Source organism: Gossypium hirsutum, chromosome A02 (genome assembly GCF_007990345.1).
Source record: "Gossypium hirsutum isolate 1008001.06 chromosome A02, Gossypium_hirsutum_v2.1, whole genome shotgun sequence".
In the NCBI taxonomy this organism is placed as follows: Eukaryota; Viridiplantae; Streptophyta; class Magnoliopsida; order Malvales; family Malvaceae; genus Gossypium; species Gossypium hirsutum.
In genome coordinates this window covers 103,324,692-103,341,839 of record NC_053425.1, presented here as the reverse complement: position 1 = coordinate 103,341,839, position 17,148 = coordinate 103,324,692, and the positions used below count along the sequence as shown (strand labels likewise).

The following is a 17,148-nucleotide window of genomic DNA, read 5'->3' as shown; positions in this document are numbered from 1 at the left end:
ATATTTTTTAAAATTTATTTTCAATTTATTGGGAAATATTTATTTTAATGTTTTTAGTATTTTTGATGTATTATATATATTTAAAAATAATATAAAAAAATATAAAAATTAATACGGCAGGGCCGGGCCGGGCCTGAGTTTTAGTATTTTTATTCGGGTCAGACTTGGGCAAAATTTTAGGCCCATTTTTTGGGCCTGGCCCGGCCTGAGCCCAATAAATGGACACAATTTTTTAGTTGAGCCCGACCTGAACTCGGCGCGGCCCGGCCCGGCCCATGAACACCTCTAGTCAGAGGTTGGTGGGGGTTGTGAGAATATGAAGACATTTTTCTAGAGCTTGAAAAGGAACCGATGACGTTTTTATATATATTTTTATAGTCTAATAAATTAAATTTTTATATTTTACTATTTTTATAATTCTTAATAAATTTTAAATAATTTTCTATAATTTTTTTATAATGTTTATATTTTTTATAATCATCTAAAATTTAATGTAAGGATGGTTATATTTATTAGGATTTTTTATTTTTTAAAATATTTGTTTACACATAATTATCACGTCATTTGATTGGTCTATCAATCACGTTAACAAAATTTAATGGTCAAGCTTGATCAACATTAATAGAGAGGCTTAATTGATTATTTTTTTCATCTTTAAAGACTCATTTGGGTGCTAAATTTTATTGATGGCTTAATTGATTTTTTATTTTTCACTATGTTTTTTTTAATTAGTAAGCCTTTTATTTTATTTAAAATCCTAATTAACTCAATTAAATTTAATTAAATCTAATAAATTATTAGATATTGAAAAATATGAAAAAACTTTTGTGTCATTGTGATTTCAATTATTATTTTTAGTTATGCTATATACTTTGTCTAAGTGGTACAATTATGAATTGTCTAAAAATAGAGTTATATAATTATCAATAAAGTTATCCTGTCATTAAGATTTAGCTATTAGTTGATACAAGGATCAAATAAGACAAAAATGACAATGATGTTGGGCGGTTCAACTTACTTAGGGTAAGGCAGAGAGCCGCTATGCACGGTGGTCAAGTTATGGCAATAATAGGGTCAGTGGAAGAGGAAGGATGAGAGGGAGAAGAGAGGAAGATGATCCATTTTTTCTGTTAGGACTAAGGGTCTATATACCCTTATGTATGATATTGAAGTGTCACATGTTGTCTTCCCATGAGTGAGCCAGAGTCAAGTTGGCCAAGTGGTCTATCATTGTAGGATTAGGTAAAGTAGCGATTGCACTTAACCCTTCATTAATTTATACCACCACTTGTGGAGCATTTTCAACTCTCTTAGCCTCAGGTTCCCCTATTCTAGCAATTTCACCCATGCCCCCCAATTGCCCTGCGTCTTACCAAAGGCTCCACAAACTCCTCGACTTCTTCAGAAGACATCTTCTTAATAGGTCTTTGACTGCTCGCACCTCCAATTTCTCTATGCCTCACTAAATGCACTTCTAACCCTTTGCTATATTCAAAGGGCACCACTGTAGTCTATTTGTTGGTACACCACTTATGATTTGAGCATAACCTATACCATACAAGGAAAAAGCAAGCCTTAGAGGGTTACTCCAAAGATTATGCTAGCAACCTTATTGGTACTGCCATGAGGCTAGGCTTCCAAATGATGTGGAACCTTTAGCTCTCTATTCTAAAAGCCATTTTGAAAATCATTATATACCTATTGGGGTTTACACTCATCAAACAATGCTTGTACAGCTTTCTAACAGTAATTGATAAACCATAATATATACATATTTTTACCTCATGCTTGGCATATTTATGGATGATTTTTCCTTGGTTTCATTGAATTTGATGTTCCTAATCCTTTAATTTCATGTTTTATACTCAGGAAAGCTTAGGATAGCAAAAAGAGCGAGAAAATGGCCAAAAACAAACAAATTGGGCCTAAATCAGTGTTTCACACAGCCTAGGCACTTCCACACGGGTGATCCACATGCCCGTGTGTCATGGCTATGTCAACATTAATCCTCAGAATTACACACGGCCTGAGCACCTTCACACAGGCGTGGTACACGAGCGTGTCCCTGTCGAGCCCAAGTCTAGTTCTACTCGGAAAAGGCTAATTTTAGGCTATTTTAGGCATTCGAAAGTCTATATAAACACCCTAGAAGAGGATTAGAGGGGACACGAAGAGTTGAAAGCAGAAAATACTCAAGGACAGCCACCAGAATCACCTCAGAGGCAGGATCTACATCAAGACTAAAGAATTCCAATTTCCTAGAAGTTCTTTGGGTTTCTTTATGTTTTGTTGTTTCTCAAACTTTGAGATGTTTTCCATTATTATTGTAACGCCTTCACACCCGAGATCGTCGCCAGAGTCGAGTTTGAGGTGTTACTAAAATTAATTCATTAATTTAACAGCTCAAATAATTTATTTTTAAAATTTCCAGACAAGCTAGCCAACTGCATCACAGTCACTTAAAAATTCATATCTCGAGTTCCGAAAGTCAAAATTAAGATCCGTAAATTTTCCATGAAACTAGACTCATATATATATTTAATAATTTTTTTCTATAATTTTTTGTCAAGCCAATTAATTACAATTTATTAGTTAAATCTCCCATGTTTCAGGGTTCAACTACTCTGACCCCTGTGTATTTTGAATCAGATATCTCCCTGTACAGAGTTTCAATGACTATTCTGTTTGTTTCTTATAAAACTAGACTCAACAAGGATTTCATAAATGTAAGATAAAACTCCAAATTGTTTTTGTAAAATTTATAGTGAATTTTTAAAGTCAGAACAGGGGATACAGAGATCACTCTGACCCTGTTCCACCTAAACTTAAATATCTTACAAAATATAATTCATATACCTGTTTTGTTCCATCCATATGAAAATAGACTCATCAAGCTTCAATTTCATGACTTACTCATCATTTAATTCCATTTCTACTATTTTTAGTGATTTTTCAAATTTATATCACTGCTGCTGTCAGATTCTGTTTTATGGCAAATTTTACTTTACTATATATTTTCATAGACTAAATAGCATTTTAAACATACATAACATCAAATATGACTTAGATTGGCCATTCCAATGGCTAATCATTTACAACCCCTTTTCTCGCCAAACCATAGCCATATCATAAGATCATTTACACAAAGTGAGTATTTTGCCATACATGCCACGTTCAAAACACACAAGCCATTTTACCAATTTAGGCCTTCGGTTAGTGTCGACGAATCTTCAACCTATCCCGATTCTCAAGCCAGCTTGTCAACAACTACAATGAATGAAAAGGAGGGGGTAAGCATAAATGCTTAGTAAGTTCACATGCAAATAGCAAGTAACATAATCATGAAATTCCACATAAAACATCATTTGCATAAACAACACCAAGACATTCATGTTTCATTTGCATTTAATATCTTTCTACGATTTCATCATACCAAGTTCTCAACCCGAGGATTTAAATACATACATGTCAAATTTTTTCATTCACCACACTTACCAATATGTCACCTTTGTTTTACGCATTCTTCTCATTCACTTAAGATTCACCCGTTGAACACATCAGAATATAATTCGAATACGCGGATTTCATGAACGTAAGTGCCATACTCGCAACTAGACAATCTCAATAGCCTGCGGAACTTATGTAGCCAAGCTACCATGTAACCCGCCCATAAGTGAACTCAGACTCAACTCAACGAGCTCGGGCGTTCGCATCCATAAGTAAACTCGGACTCAACTCAACGAGTTCGGATGCCTAGTTACAACTCACGAACTCGGACTCAACTCAACGAGTTCGAAACTCAAGTATCCTAGTGACATGTCACTTGTATTCTAATCTATTCCTAAGGTTCAAACGGGGTTTTTCCTCGATCTCACATCTTTTCCTTCTTCCACGGGATATCGGAACCGATACTCGGTGATAGTTCATACTCATCAAGTAATTCACATAATTACATATTATTCAACAATAACCACAAAACATAACATTTCATGATAATAATAAGCATCATATCATATAAACAACATTAAATTGCTCAAAATGACAATTATGTTACTACATTTACACATGAACTTACCTCGATACAAAATATTAGCAATCGAGCCTATTCTTCGTAAACTTTGTTTTTCCCTCGATCGCAACTTGAATCTTGTTTCTCTTGATCTATAATGCCAAATTAATCTTATTTAATACATACATTCATCAAAACAGCATTTAATACGAACTTTGGAAAAATTACATTTTTGCCCCTAAATTTTTGCATAATTACACTTTTGCCCCTAGACTCGGGAATTAAACTTCATCCCTTATTCTTATGTTTTATGACATGCTGATGGTTTTTCCTTTCTATGGCAACATCAAATTCACACTCTAACATGTACTTATGACTATTAGGTATTTTTACCGATTAAGCCCTTTTACTCGTTTTCGCTTAAAACCGAGTAGCACAAGTTGTCTAACATAATTTAAAACCTCACATTCTATCATAAAACACCAAAATACACAAATTTCACCTATGGGTATTTTTCCAAATATGAACCCTAGGTTGAATTATTGCTAGCATAAGTTAATTTGAGCTACCGGGGTTTCAAAAACATAAAAATCATTAAAAACAGTGCATGAAATCACTTATTATGAAGCTTAAAAGTTGAAGAAACCCTAGCTATGGGGAGAGGTAAAATTCGGCAGCAACAATACGGAGAAGATGATCATTTTGTGTTATTTTTCCCATTTTATTTCATTTAATATTCAAATGACCAAAATGCCCTTACTACTAAACTTTCCAAAAATTCCATCCATGTCCAATTTTTTGTCCATAGACTTAGAAATTGGTCAAATTTATATTTAAGACCTCCTCATTAATATTCCAAAGCAATTCCATACTAAAAACTCCTAGAATGCAAATTTTGCAAATTATTCGATTTAGTCCCTAATTTCAATTTAAGCACTTTAGGCATAGGATTTCATCACGAAATTTTCACACAATCATGCAATCATATCATAAACATCAAAATAATTATAAAATAATTATTTCTATCTTGGATTTGTGGTCACGAAACTACTATTCCGATTAGGCCCTAATTCGGGATATTATAATTATTATGAACTAAACTCCCTAAATACCTAAGGGAGATAAAACCTGAGACGAAACTTATTATTATTTGAGTTATATGATAAACACTTGTTCTTATTCTTAATTGTGAATTTAACTCTTACTTTAATATTCCAGGATATTAATTTAGATTTTTGATGTGCTTATTCAGTGGAGCAAAAATCTCTTTCTAAGAGTAGATCATTCATAATTAAGCGGAGTTGCATGCAATCCTAGAGATAGGACGACATAAATCTACCGAATTAGAGTCAAATCTAATAAGGGAATTCATAGATCGTGTTAATGCGACAATAGAAGTTTTAATTAGAAAGAGATTTTAATTAATCAACCTAGAGTCAGTTGTTTTTAGTCTCGAGAGAGATATTAACATAAATCTAGGATTTCTGCGGATTAAGTCAAGTAAATGAGTCGTCTAATTCAAAGGTAATAATTGAAGTCTAGATGAATTCTTCCTTGGGTATTGTCTTCTCCAATGGTTTTCAAAAAAGTATTTTTCAACTTTAATCTCTGTCGTAATCTTAGTTAATTAGATAATTAGTTTTAGATAAAATATTCTCTTAAATTTAGGCTATATAATAAGAAGATAGTTATTACTAGTACTTTTAGTCTTCGTGGATACGATATTTCCAGTCTCACCATAACTATACTACTGTTCGATAGGTGCGCTTTCCTTAAGTCGAATTTTTAGTTAGTTTCACGACCATCAAGTTTTTGGCGCCGTTGCCGGGGACTAAGATATTAGGAACGCTTAATTTTTATTACTTTAGCCATTCTTTATTTTTATTGCAATTTAATTTTGTTTTTAATTTTTCTTAATTACTAAATATTATTTTCTTTACATCTGGCAGGTTTTTATAGTTTATGACTAGAAGAAACCTGTCAGGACCTCTACTTTTCGACAGTGAGATTGAAAGCACAGCTTGCAGAAACCAAAGAGAAATAAGGCGAAGCCTACAATACATAAAGGAAGGGCAAGAGGACGATATTCACACCACAACCGAGGAGATAGCTGAAAATCAGAATAATGCACTACCTCCTGTAGTTGCTGCAAATCCAGTAAATCAGAATCTTGTTCCTCGTACTATGTATGATTATACAAAACCTACTTTAACAGGAACTGAATCGAATATAGTTAGGCCTGTTGTTGCTGCAAATAATTTTGAAATGAAACCTAACACGATTCAAATGATACAACAGTTTGTTCAGTTTGATGGTTTGCAGGACGAAGATCCAAACACTTATTTATAAAATTTTCTGGAATTCTACGACACTTTTAAGATCAATGGCGTTTCTGAGGATGCCATTCGCCTTAGGTTGTTTCCATTCTCATTGAGGAACAAAGGTAAACAATGGCTAAACTAGTTACAACGAGGGTCAATCACTACTTGGGAACAAATGACCGAAAAATTTTTACTAAAATATTTTTCGCCGGCTAAAATGGCTAAACTAAGGAATGATATTTCTTCTTTTGTGCAAATGGATTTAGAAACACTCTACGATGCATGGGAGAGGTACAAGGATCTATTGAGAAGGTGCCATCACCATGGGTTACCTCTTTGGCTACAAGTTCAAACTTTCCATAACAGTTTGAATCCTTCGACTAGACAGATGATTGACGCAGCTGCTGGTGGGACTATTAACAATAAGACACCTGAAGAGGCTTATGAGTTTATAGAAGAGATGTCACTGAATAATTATCAGTGGCAAGTCATGAGGACAAAGCCGACGAAAGCAGCCGGCATTTTTAATGTCGATTCAATTACCATGCTTTCTAATCAGGTAGAACTTTTGAATAGGAAAATTGATGGTTTACTCGGTTCTTCACAGGTATATCCAGTAATGCAGTGTGATGTAAGTAGAGGTAGAACGAGCACTTTAAACTATCCATCCTACGGCCCTAACATGGAAAATGAGCAAATGAACTTTATGGATAATAATCCTCGACCTCAAAATAATCTTTATAGTAACACTTATAATGCAGGTTGGAAGAACCACCCAAATTCTCATGGGGAGGCCAAGGAAATCAAAGACCACCACCCCCTCCAAGCTTCCAACAACAACCTTACCAGCCAGAGAAAAAGCCGAACCTTGAGAAAATGATGACAAAATTTATCTTAGTAGCAGAGACTCATTTTTTAGAATACTGAAACTGCACTTAAAAATCAGCAAGCATCAATTCAAAACTTGAGAATCAAATAGGACAGCTGGCTAAGATGATTTCAGAGAGACCACCAGAGAGCTTACCTAGCAATACCGAACCCAATCCAAAAGAGCATGTGAAAGCAGTTACATTAAGGAGTGGGAAGGTGTTAGCTAAATCTGAAAAGAAGTTGCAACCAGAACCTGATAGAAAAGAAGGTGAGGAGGAAAAACCCGAAAACAATGGAAAACCGATTTTGATGGAATATAAACCATCAATCTCATACCCAGCAAAGTTGAAGAAAGACCGCATGGATGCACAATTTGGTAAATTTCTCGAATTTTTTAAACAATTACATATTAATTTACCTTTTGTTAAAGCTATCTCGCATATGCCTACATATGCAAAATTTTTAAAGGAGCTTCTAACAGATAAAAGGAAGTTTGAAGACTTGTCTACAGTGAAACTCAACGAGGAATACTCAGCCATACTCCAAAATAAACTGCCAACCAAACTGAAAGATCCAGGAAGTTTTACAATTCCCTGCTTAATTGGTAGTTTGAATGTTGAGAAGGCACTAGCTGATTTAGGCGCTAACAATAAATTTGATGCCATATAAAATGTTCAAGCAACTTGGTCTTGGGGAACCGAAACCCACTAGGATGAGTATTCAACTGGCTGATAGATCTGTTAAATATCCTAGGGGTATTATAAAGGACGTACTTGTAAAAGTAGATAATTTTATATTCCCTGTTGATTTTGTTGTGCTTGACATGGATGAGGATGTTGAGGTACCTTTAATTTTAAGTCGTCTATTTTTAGCCATTGTTAGGGCTGTTATTGATGTGGGTGATGGTAAACTTGTGCTCAGAGTAGGTGACGAAGAGATTATTTTTAAAATTTATGATGCCATGAGATTTTCTAGGGAATAGGATGACTCATGTTATTTTATTGACTCTATTGATCATGCTACTCAAGACTCTTTACAGGAAATCATACATAAGGACACATTGGAACTGTGTCTTACCCAAGGAGAGGAGGTAAATGATGATGACTCTGAGATAAGTAAGATAAAAGCTTAACTAAATTCCAATGAGCCTTCACTGAGACAGAAGAGCTACGAGGGTATTGGGGTAAACAATGAATTAAATTAAAACCCTCTGTTGAAGAACCGCCTAAATTGGAATTAAAGCAATTAGCAGATCACTTAGAATACGCGTTTCTTGGAGATAATTCCACATTACCAGTAATTATTGCTTCAGATTTACAACCAACTGAAAAAGACGAGTTACTCAAAGTATTAAAGGAGCATAAAAGAGCCATAGCTTGGAAGATTTCTAACATAAGAGGGATTAACCCTTCTTTTTGCATACATAAAATTTTAATGGAAGATGAATTCAAACCTTGTGTGCAAGCTCAAAGACGGTTGAATCCTAACATGAAAGAAGTCGTAAAAACTGAGGTAATTAAACTTCTAGATGTTGGAATTATTTATCCTATTTCTGATAGTTTCTGGGTAAGTCCTATGCAGGTTGTTCCTAAGAAAGGAGGCATGACTATTGTGGAAAATAAGAAGAACGAATTAATTCCAACACGAACAGTCACGGGATGGAAAGTCTGCATTGACTATAGGAAATTAAACGATACCACAAGAAAAGATCACTTTCCCCTACCATTCATTGATCAGATGTTGGAAAGATTATCCGGACATATGTATTATTGCTTCCTAAATGGACTCTCCGTGTAACACCCCCTAACCCCAAACCATCGTCAGAATAGGGTTACGAAGCATTACCGAACATATTGGTTAATTTACAAACAATTCATGAATAAACAACAAACATATTAAAATTAAATCATTAAGTCTCTTTTACGAACCCTCGAGGCCTAAATCACGTATTATAAATGAATAGAGACTTAGTCAAGTACTCTGGAATTTTTTTCGTAATATAATTACTTTTTATTTATTTATTTTATTATTATTATTTAAAAAAAACTCAATATAACCTTTTTAGAAACATCTAACCTTCCCTGAAACTTCAAATTTGCAACCAATTCAACACAAACAACAACTCAATAAATACAATCTTCATCCAAATCACATTCATTTCATAACAATATCACTAGTTCTTATTTTATCTAACATTATATCCATTCATACTTTCAAGTAGTATTTAAACATCTTAGTTAATTTCCATTCATATCACATATCAACTTATATTAACTTAACTAATATATTCATGAGTTAATACAAAACATAGTCATATAAGCTCCTATACATGCCATATAAACCATTTAAAGTATTTATAACAAAATCTACTGGAAAATCGAGATATTGTAACTTGAGCGTGATGATCCGATTCTCTGACCCTCCCGTTAATCTACAAAGAGCAATAAACATTACAAGTAAGCTGACTATAGCTTAGTAAGTTCGTCGGCTTTAACTATAAATCTTACCAAATATTAGTTTTCCAAGATTCAAATCATATGGACATTTCAAGTAAGTTACTTTAATCTTGTAAGTCATAATCTCATTTAAAAAAATTTACTTAATTGAGCTCAATAATAATAATGATAACATTACTTACATTTCTTTTTCCACACGTTACATTTACGACTTACCAACTTGTCCATTCAAGGAACGGCTTACGAATTTGAGTATATCGTGATTTGAAGCCCGAAGTCTAGCTAAAGCACATAAGTGCTAAACGGAAACCCGAAGGCTAACTGAAGTACACAAGTGTTAAACGGTAGCCCGAAGGCTAACTGAAGCACACAAGTGCTAAATGGAAGCCCGAAGGCTAACTGAAGCACACAAGTGCTAAACGGAAGCCTGAAGGCTAACTGAAGCTCATCAAAGCTGAATTGAAACCCTAAAAGGTTAACTGAAACTCATATGAGTTGATGGAAGCTTGTAACAGCTAAATAGAAAGAAAACAAATACTTAATCTCGATTTACTTGGGCAATTTACCGTCAATTCATCTTTTTGACTGAACGATCGTACTCATTTCCTGCGTTCCGTTCCTCCGAAATACTCAGTTTAATTTCGTAACTTCTGTACATGATTTACTTATTTTCAACACTTAAAATACATAAATATTAATTATCATTCATAAAATAATATTGAAATTTAATAATTTAACCGTACGAACTTACCCGAAACAATTTGCAGTAGTTGTAGAGATTTCTGGAACTATTCCGGAATTTTCTCTTTTCCTCGTTTATCCTCGATTTCTTGATTGATAATATAAAATTTTTCCATTTATTCATTAGTATTTATTCAAATTCTACTCTAATTTATAGCTTATGCACTTTAATTTTTGAAATTGCACTTTTACCCCAAATTTTATAATTTTTACAATTTAGTCCCTACTCAATTAATCCTCCAATTGAACTAATTTTTCTCAATTAACACTTTATTATATTACTTTAAACTACTTTATAACCTTTTAAACCATAATTTCAGTATTAGACCTTAATTCCAAACTTTTCACAATTAGGTCCTAAAAATCAATTTCCACTAAAATTGCTTAATAAAATCATCATATAATAAGATTAAAACTTCAAATCCATCCTAAATCATCATAAAATTACAGAAATTATTCATGGAAACTTTCAATTTCACTCATAGAATAAAAACAAATGAATTTAATAGTAGGACCTAGTTGTAAAAGTCATATAAATATAAAAATTACAAAGAACAAGCAAGAATTAAATTTACATGATGCAAAAAATATGAAAAATAGGCTTATTTCAGGCCTCATATGGCATTTTTAGCAGATGAAAAAGAAGAAAAATGAAGAAAAACCTAGATAATTCCAATTTAGTCCTAACTTTATTTACTTAGTCTTAGCAATATTCCAATTTTGCCCTTATTTCACTAATTTCCTGACTTTTTCTTAGCTATTGCCATCCAAAATATCTCCCTTGGGAAAATTTTCTCTTTTGGTCCTTCCTCATTAGAGACTTAAGTAATTTAATCACTTTCACAAGTTTTACACCTTTACAATTTAGTCCTTTTTTATTTAATTAACCACCCAAACGATAAAATTTTCTAACAAAAATTTAACAACATATTACTAACACTCCATAAATATTTATAAAAATATTTTTGGCTCGATTTTACGAGATTGAGGTCTCGATACCTAGTTTTCAACTTAATTTATTTAATAATTTCTCTTTAAATTTTAATTTCACCTATTTAAAATATTTCTAACATCTCTCTCACTTCTAAATATTATTTTATTTTAATTTCCTAATTCCAGTCGTCAGATTTAGAGATCTCGAATCACTGTTCCGACACCACTGAAATTTTAGGCTATTATACTCTGGTTATTTCCAAATCTCGATAGCTCCTGAGGACTAAGAGAAAACAACATTTACATGTCCATACGGTACGTTTTCTTATCAACAAATGCCTTTTGGATTATGTAATGCTCCTGCTACTTTTCAGCGATGCATGTTAGCCATTTTTGATGAACTCATGAAAGACATTATGGAAGTATTTATGGATGACTTCTCGGTATTCGGTAACTCTTTCCATCTTTTCCTTAAAAATTTAAAACGAGTTTTAATTAGATGTGAGGAAACAAATCTTGTACTGAATTGGGAAAAATATTACTTCATAATTCGTGAAGGAATTGTGTTAGGCCATAAAATTTCTAGTAAGGGAATCGAGGTTGATAAAGCAAAAGTTGAAACTATTGAGAAACTACCTCCCCCTAATTCAGTTAAGGCTATTCGTAGTTTTTTAGGTCATGCTGGATTTTATAGAAGATTTATTAAAGACTTTTCTAAAATAGCTAAGCCTTTAACGAATTTGCTAGAGAAAGACCTACCTTCTAATTTCAGTCAGAATTGTTTAGAAGTGTTCAATACTCTTAAGGATAAATTAATTAACGCTCCGATTGTAGTTTCACCTGATTGGAATTTACCTTTTGAACTAATGTATGATGCGAGTGATTTTGCAGTAGGAGCGGTTCTTGGACAGTGGAAAGACAAGCACTTTCAACCAATTTATTATGCTAGCAAAAAATTGACAGCTGCACAAGAAAACTATATGACGACTGAGAAAGAATTGTTGGCTGTGGTTTTTGCATTCAATAAATTTAGACCATATTTAATATTATCTAAAGTTGTCGTTTACACTGACCATTCAGCTCTTCGATTCCTCCTTACTAAAACAGATACAAAACCTTGACTAATAAGATGGATTTTATTGTTGCAGGAATTCGATTTAAAAATTCAAGATAAGAAATGAGCAGAAAATCTTGCAGCAGATCATCTATCCAGATTAGAAAACCCACATCTCAATGAACTGAACGAACAAGAGATAAATGACTCATTCCCTGAAAAACAACTTTTTTCTATCTCTGACTCTGAGGAACTTTGGTTTGCAGACATTGCGAATTATTTAGCCGCTAACATTATACCAAAAGGGTTGACACATCAGCAAAAGAAGCGATTCTTCACTGATGTGAAAAACTATTTTTAGGAAGAACCTTTTTTTTCGTATATGTGCAGATCAAGTAATTCGAATATGCGTTACAAAGACAGAAGCGATTAAAATTTTGGAGCATTGTCACTCATGACCGACTGGGGGACATTACAGTGAACCAGAACCTCACATAAAAAACTCGAATCAGGTTTTCACTGGCCCACACTATTCAAAGACACCAACAGGTATGTTGCTACTTGCGATAAATGCCAAAGAACAGGTAATATTTCTAAACGTGACGAAATGCCCCAAACGTACATGCTCTCATGTGAAATATTTGATGTATGGGGTATTGATTTCATAGGTCCATTCCCTAGCTCATTTGGAAATAAATACATATTAGTAGCCGTTGATTATATGTCTAAATGGGTGAAAACCCAAGCCTTACCTACTAATGATGCTAGAGTAGTGGTGAAGTTCCTTAAGAAACTTTTCTCTCGATTTGGAACACCTAGAGTAATCATGATAAGGGCACTCATTTCTGTAATACTGAATTTGATAAAACTCTTAAGAAATATGGAGTTTACCACAGAACAGCTACCCCTTACCATCCTCAAACTAGTAGACAAGTCGAAGTCGCTAACTGAGAACTTAAACGCATTCTAGAAAAGACTGTAGAGTCAAATAGGAAAGATTGGGCAAAGAAAATAGATGATGCTTTATGGGCCCATAGAACCGCTTTTAAGACCCCCATAGGAACATCCCCTTACAGACTTGTTTATGGGAAAAGTTGTCATTTACCGTTTGAATTGGAGCATAAAACATTCTGGGTTATAAAATTTCTAAATCCCAAACTCGCAGGTGAAAGGAGATTGATGCAGCTGAACGAGTTAGATGAATGACGAGCTAATGCCTATGAGAATTCACGAATATACAAAAAAGCAACAAAACACTGCCATGATGCTCGTTTAAAGCAAAACAAACAATTTAAAGTTGGAGATCTTGTCCTGTTATACAACTCAAGGCTCAAATTATTCCATGGGAAGCTTAAATCATGATGGTCAGTCTATTCGTTGTCCAAACGGTCTTTCCATATGTCACAGTAGAGGTAAGTCACCCAACCCAAGGCACTTTCAAGGTAAATGGACATCGGTTTAAACTTTATAAGGGTGAGGATTTCAAAGATAAAGGAGAGGAGCTACGGCTCCGCAAAACTGAATAAACATACCTACCAGGTAAAGTCAAGCTTAGACTCTAAATAAGCGCTTCTCGGGAGGCAACCCGAGCACTAACCCCACTAAATAACTTAGTTGTTTTTCCTTTTGCTTTATAATCTGACTGCAGGTATTTTCGACATGCACAACCATGAACACGTGCGAGGCAGCCATGGGAGTCACACGACCTATCACACGAGCATGCTTGAGGCCGTGTGAGAACTTACCCAAAAATTGAAACGATAAACGAAGTCAGAATAAAACACGGGCATAGGCCATGGCAGTGCTTAAAGGCCGTGGCCTACGCAATCCTGATTAATTGACACGGGCGTGTTGGATTGAACACGGGTGTGGGAGAAATGAAAGGGAGTAGCACATGGCCGTGCGATATGGTCGTGTGAGTCACACGGCCTAGACACATGGGCGTGTCCGCAGGCCATGTGCGATACTGACTTGAAATATCAACCCACAAGCATAAGCCATGAACACGGGCGTGGAGAACCTAACATGGGCGTGGGAGAAATGAAGGAAAGTGTACATGGCCATGCGACGCAGCCTTACGCACCACTCGGCCTGAGAACACAGGCATGTCAAAGGGCCCGTGTACGAACCTGACTACGATTCCGCGAAAAACACGGGCTGGGAGCATACCACCGTGTGGCTCAAAACGGGGCTTACACGACTGTGGCCCCATTTTTATTTCCCCATTAACCCTAATTTCTTCCTATCTCCCTTCACTATTGATAAACCGTAATTTATACATATTTCTATCCTAAGCTTAGCACATTTTATAGATGATTTTTCCTTAAAATTGGTGAATTCGATGCTCCTAATGCCTTAATTTCATGTTTTATACTTAGGTGAGCATAGGAGAGTGAAAGGAACGAGAAACGGGCCAAAAATTGAGAAAATGGGCCAACGTACGAAATCAACACGGCCTGGACTTCCTCACACGGGCAGACCACACGGCCGTGTCAATTTGGCAGAATCAAAGCACGACTCACACGGGTGGACTACACGCCCGTGCCTATTTAACAGGCTTGACCACGGCCTAAAGTAATCGCACACGGGCGTATTACACGAGCGTGTCCCTGCCGAGCCCAAGCTTAGTCCAATTTGGAAAAGGCCAATTTTCAGGGTTCTTAGGCATTCTAAAGCCTATAAATACACCTTAGAGGAGGAGAAAAAAAGGAGACATAGAGAATGAAGCATGGAACTGCTCAAAGAAAGCCGATTGATCCATCTCAGAAGCCGGATTCATAATCAAGATTGAAGATCTCCCTTCAATTTCCCTTCAGGAGTTTTGGGTTTTTCTTTATGTTTTGTATTCATTATTCTTCTGAGATGTTTACCTTTTTAGTTATGAACTAAAACCCCTAAATACCTAAGGGGAATGAAACCTAAGACAGATCTTGTTATTATTATCTGAATTGTGTGATAAATATTTGAGTTGATCTTAATTATGTGTTCTTAATTCTTGTTTTGATATTCCAGGATATTGATTCAAGTTAAGCTCTTATTCAGAGGTGGAATGGACCCTGTCTAAGAGTACATTTGTCATAATTAAGTGGAGTTGATTGCACGCCTAGAGAAAGGGTGACAATATTTTACCGGATTAGGGTGAAACCTAATAAGGGGATCCATAGATCGAGTTAATGCAACCCTAGGGAGTTAATTAGAAAGAGATTTCAATTATTCAACCAAGGGTTAGACGTTGTTAGTCTCGAGAGGGATAATAATATAACTTAAGGATTTCTACGGATCAAGTCAAATGAATAAATCGTCCGATTCAAAGTCAAATAACAAGTGAAATCTAGGTGGATTTTTCCTTAGGTATTGTCTTAATCAATCGAGTTTTTCCAAAAGTAATTCCCCAATTCTATTTTCTGTGAATTCTTAGTTTAGTTAATTAGTTAATTAAAACAAACCCCATTATTCTTTGGCTAGATAATAAAAAACAGTCATTACTAGTACTTTTAGTTCCTTTGGGTTCGATAATCCAGTCTTGCTAAAGCTATACTACTGTTCGATAGGAACACTTGCCTTCATCGTGATAATTGTTAGTTTCAAGAATGATTCATTATAAATATTTAAAACCTGTCACGAATATCACGTATCAAGTTTTTGGCGCCGTTGTTGGGGAACTAAGATATTAGGAACACTTGATTTTTATTACTTTAGCCATTTACTTTTACTGCAATTTAAATTTTATTCTAATTTTTTATTACTAATTCTTCTTTTTCTCTTTTTCTGGCAGGTTCTTATAGTTTATGACTAGAAGAAACCCGTCAGGACCATTACTTTTTGACATGAGATCGATCGCACAGTCTGCAGAAACCAAAGATAAATAAGGCGAAGCTTAAGATACACAGAGAACAAGCAAGAGGACAATATTCAAACCATAACCGAGGAGATGGCTGAAAACCAAGAAAATCCGCTACCTCCTGTAATTGTTATTAATCAAAATCCTGCTCCGCACACTATTTATGATTATGCTAAATCTAATTTAATAGGAACTGAGTCAAGTATAGTTAGACCTGTTATTGCTGCAAATAATTTTGAACTGAAACCTAACACAATTCAAATGATACAACAGTTTGTTCAGTTTGATGGTTTGTAGGACAAGGATCCCAACGCTCACTTGGCAAATTTCCTAGAATTTTGAGATACCTTTAAAATTAATGGCGTTTCTAATGACACCATTCGCCTTCGGTAGTTTCCCTTTTCGTTAAGGAATAAGGCTAAACAATGGTTGAACTAGTTACCGCGAGAGTCAATCACTACTTGGGAAGAAATGACCGAAAATTTTTTATTAAAATATTTTCCACCGACTAAAATAGTCAAATTACGTAATGAAATCTCTTCTTTTGTGCAGATGGATTTAGAAACACTCTACGATGCATGGGAGAGATACAAGGACCTTTTGAGAAGGTGCCCTCACTATGGGTTATCGCTTTGGCTACAGGTTCAAACGTTCCATAATGGCCTGAATCCTTTGACTCAGCAGATGATTGATGCAGCCGCTAGAGGAACTATCAATAATCAGACACCTAAGGCAGCTTACAAATTTATTCAGGAGATGTCACTGAATAACTATCAGTGACAAGTTATGAGAACAAAATCGACGAAAGCAGCCTATGTTTTCAACCTCAACGTGGTTACAATGCTATCTAACCAAGTAGAACTCTTAAATAAAAAGATTAACGATTTGTGTAGTTCTACTCAGGTACATCTAGTGATGAGGTA

At 34.8% G+C, this 17,148-nt stretch overlaps 2 non-coding genes across 2 annotated transcripts; both read right to left on the bottom strand.

Moving 5' to 3' along the window:
• Window positions 1–6,553: 6,553 nt before the first annotated feature.
• On the bottom strand, window positions 6,554–6,660 carry LOC121216791 (small nucleolar RNA R71). Its single transcript, XR_005913011.1, has one exon. It is a non-coding gene; the product is annotated as a small nucleolar RNA R71 (small nucleolar RNA).
• Window positions 6,661–16,744: 10,084 nt separating this feature from the next.
• On the bottom strand, window positions 16,745–16,851 carry LOC121217375 (small nucleolar RNA R71). The gene has a single exon (XR_005913481.1). It is a non-coding gene; the product is annotated as a small nucleolar RNA R71 (small nucleolar RNA).
• Window positions 16,852–17,148: the final 297 nt, after the last annotated feature.